The sequence below is a fragment of the Pteropus vampyrus genome, unplaced genomic scaffold (genome assembly GCF_000151845.1).
Source record: "Pteropus vampyrus isolate Shadow unplaced genomic scaffold, Pvam_2.0 Scaffold123, whole genome shotgun sequence".
Taxonomy (NCBI): domain Eukaryota; kingdom Metazoa; phylum Chordata; class Mammalia; order Chiroptera; family Pteropodidae; genus Pteropus; species Pteropus vampyrus.
Window position 1 is genome coordinate 4,009,557 of NW_011888904.1, and position 4,470 is coordinate 4,014,026.

A 4,470-nucleotide genomic window follows, 5' to 3' on the forward strand; every position below is an offset into this window, starting at 1 on the left:
TCCACCCAATTGTCCGAACTAAACTATGATGGTGAATCTCAGGACAGGAAAGTATTCATTTATTCTCCCATGGTTCTCAAAACTTAAAGTTCATCTTTAGTGTTATTGGAATCATCTGGAAAGCTTATTTAAAACAGTTTTCTGAGACTCATGCCCAGAAATTCAGCAGTCTGGAGTAGGGGCTGTGAATTTGCATTTCTAACTAGCTTGTGGTCAACATCAATACTGTTAGGCTAAGGACCACATTTTGAGGACAACTGCCTTAGGGAATTTTAGTACATTTCTATGACCCACCAAATCATTACTTTGTGAGTAATCATTGCCAGAGAATAAAAGCTCAAGAAGCAAATCTCCTCTGGGGAGAGTATTTCTTCATCAGCCAGAGGCAGTATGAATTAATGAAACAGCATGTAATTTAAATATTCCTTCATCCATCAACTATGTATTGAGTGCCTACTCTCTGCTAGGCACAGTGCAAGGTACTGAGCTAGGCTCTGAGATACAGTGCTGAGTAAAACCATGACACAATCTATGTTCTAACAGGTGAACTCGAGCAATTCACTGAGACTCAGATGTCTTATTTGTAACACGTGGATAATAATGCCACTGTGTAGACTTTATGAGCAATATCAGAGAATTATAATGAGTGCCTAGCTCAGAGCCTGGCACATTGATTCTCAATAAAGATACTTAATAAATGGTAATTAGTTGCTATTTTTCTGTTAGAATTAGTCACTTTAAAGTGCTATCAAATGATATTTGTCTTATTTTTAGCATTATTTCATAGACTCCTTCAGTGAGCCCACCCAGGTAGTTAGCTAGACTTTAACAATATGAGAAAAGGCCCCAAACGACTGAAGACACGGTGGAACTTTGAGGGTCACTGAGCCCAGAGTTTCTTTCATTTAAGATTATTGGGACTTAACAAATGAACAGGGCAAACTGAGACTCAGAGACACGGACAATGGACTAGTGGTTACCAGAGGGTGAGGGTGGGAGAGGAAGGAAGAGGTAGACAGGGTAAAGGAGGTCAAATGTAGGGGCGTTTAGGGAGGGCAAAGTGGGTAAAAGGGATCAAATATATGGTAGCTTAAGGAAACTGGACTCTGGGAGGTAATCATACAATAAAATATATAGATGTCAATTGAAGTGTACACCTCAAAATTATATAATTGTATTAACCAATATTACCCCAATAAATTTTTTAAAAAAGATTATTGGGTCTTAAGTGTTAATAATAATTTCCAAACTTCCCCCCACCCCAAAAAAAGACTTCCCTATTGGTATACTGCTTGATTAACTATAATTCCTCCAGATAAACTGGAGTTGGCTCAGAAGCCAAGAGAAATAACAAAATCTGATCATTCTTACTAGATTCTAGGATTTCAAGTGTCACATTATCTGAAAGGAAGTGAATATGGAGATAAAAAGAAAACCTCTATTTGTTATTAAAGACTAAATGAGGTACAGCCAAATAAAAGAATGCTATAAAGCTTTTGGAAATGGTATTAATTTAAATTTATTGATATAGAAAAAATGGCAAAGACAGCAGTATGTATGTCATTTTAATTTTTAAAAAGATTATAGGCTTATTTATGTGTCTCTGCATAGAAAAAAAGTCTGGAAAGATATACACTAATGCACAATGTAAATATGTGTGTGTGTGTGTGTGTGTGTGTGTGTGTGTGTGTGTGTGTGTGTGTATGTCTGTTAAAATGTACAGCTGAAACTTACTGGATTTCATTAACTAATGTCATCATAAAAAAATTTATTAAAAAAAAAGATTGACACCAAATTGTTAACAGTATTTGCTTCTCTAGAAAATAATTATAATTAACCTCCAAAGATTAGTTTGTATTTTCTAGATTTTATTCAATGACTATACATGATGTAATACAGAATGAGTCTAAAGCTCCTACAAGGAACAAGTAAACCTGTGGAAGCCCTCAGGCAATGTTTCTTAATCTGGCTGCATGTTAGTACCACCTGAGGAGTTTTTAAAACATCTCAATGGCCAGGCTGCTCCCAAGACCAATTAAATAAAAATCTCTGGGACTAGAACCCAGGCTTCAGTAATGTTTAAACCTCCCTAGGTGTTTTCAATAAGTAGCCAAGGCTGAGAATCACTATCTCAGGAGAACCTCTCCTGCATGTCCTTGCACTTAGTAGGCCCTACGGGCCTTGGCTTTTGGGGGACCCCCATGTGTCTCCACAACCAGGCTAGTCCACAAGAGAAACGTCAGTGTTCATTGACCCCCAGTATCAACACGGTTTTATTCAAATTTCAGAATAATTTTGCAATGCATCAGGGCTAGAAATTACATTGGCCACTAGATGGATTTGAGGAGAAATGATAGAAAGAGGACACAAGTTAGAATACCTGAGTTCTTTGTGATGTCTGTCATCTGATAACTGTGTGATCTCGAACAAGTTACTCTTCTCTGAGCCTCAGGTTCCTCATAGCTCTTGCCTCTCTGGGTTGCTGTTAGGATTAAGTGAACTAAAACCCATGAAAAGAGTTTTGTAAAATGTAAAGTACTAAATATGTATTATTATTTTTATTATTTTGCAACTAACATGAAGAATGTGCTCAGGAAAAGATGATATCTGAGGAAAACACAAGAAAGGTTAACTTACTCCCCCTACAGAAGACCTAGCCCTCAGGATGGACAGGAAGGCCAAAGTTCAAAAATAATTAAGTAAAAGGCAAATCTATGGCCTGACATTAAAAGCAACCTGACAGGCCAAACATGAGACACTTCTTTCTCAGAAATCTAGAGAAGAGACTCTAAGAAAGAGTTTCCCTTTGCTTTTCTGATGGCTTCCAGGAATTTATACCAAAGTGGTAATGTCCCAGAATAAATAGGTCTTCCTCTTATAATTAAGCCAGAGGTTCTGGGAATGGGCTGAGCACAAGACTGAATTCATTACTGAGATTGCTTGCAATTTAATTCAGGTCCCAAAGACGTGGTCCCTATGTGTCACCAGAAAATAATTTTTGCATCTAGACAACAGTCTACAGATGTCTCTTGATTGACTTTTTCTTTTCCTCCGCACTTAATTTATTCTCCAAAAATAATGGGCATACAAAAAACTTTACTGCAACTGTGGGAGAAGCTAAGTATTAGATGGGGCCATCTGAGATATCATTCGACAAGGGTAGTGACTGAAGAAAGTTGAGTGCTCTTCAAGAATAGGGATTGTGACTTTTTCATCTTTGTATCCCCTGCATGTCACATAATGTCGGACCCCAAAAAGTACACAGTGAATCAATGCTTTGGAAGTGCTTCCTGCAGCACAGTTTGTAGCTTATGGTAGGAAATTAGTAAATACTTGTGTAAAGAATAGCATTGTAACAAGGTCTAACACACTGAAAATGTCCACTATTATAAAAGTGTGTTTCCCTTTTATTCACTTTAGCCCATTATTGTATGCAACTTCTCACATAAAATGAATTTATTGTCCTATATTCTCAGGATTAATATAGGTCTACATTAAAATTAAACCATAGTGTTTTTATGGTGCATTTCAGTTGCAATATTTAATTGAATCTTCAGAACTTCAGGAAGCATGACTGTTATAGTCACCCAGGCAAGAGATAAAGAGAATCTAAACAAAGCAAACGGGAGGGAGAAGAGTGGGAAATTTTCAAACCAGTTTTCTGGCTTAGATGCCTGAGTGGATGACGGTGCTATTCACTGAGATACAAAAAAGGTATAGTTTTTGAGTGAAAATATGATGAGTTTAGTTTCAGACAAGCTGAGTTGTAGGTGCTTGTCTATCATCCAGGTGGCAGTGTTGAGTAGATCATTGGATATGGAGGTATGAAACTCAGAGAAGACATCTAGAGATTCTTGAGCACTATCAGCATATAACAGTAATGAAAATCCAGAAATAATGAGTATCGGGAGAAGAACAGTGAGAGCAGTTTGAGGGAGAAGGATTTGACAGAAGCTAGTAGCAGAAGATTGAGGAGAAGATGAAAATGGACACAGCATGAAAGAAGAGAGGGTAGTATGAAAGAGGTCATGAGGTCAAGTGAGAGATTTTTAAAGATGGGAAAGACATGTTTAAATGCTAATGGAAAAGGATAAGAGGGACCTGCTAGGCACCTCTGTATCTGTCCATAACCATATCTGACCACAGCAACACTCAGAGAAGAATGGTCACTGCTTTATTTGTGTCTTTCAAATCTAATACAAGTTTCTCTCTTGGCCAACTGTAACTCAGAATTTTTTTAAAAAATGGAATTCTAGGAAATGTAGTTCTCAGTTTATCCAAGTTGACATAACACAATCCAGCACAGTCCACCCTTTGTCAACTTGGTATCCACACATAGTTCCTTAACTATATTTAATTTCCAAATGAAAACATCAACAAGACCATGCTTTTGTATAACACAATTTAACTATCCATACAACTCAAAACCTCTCCTAACAAAAGGATACACAAAGACCACTTCATCCGTTC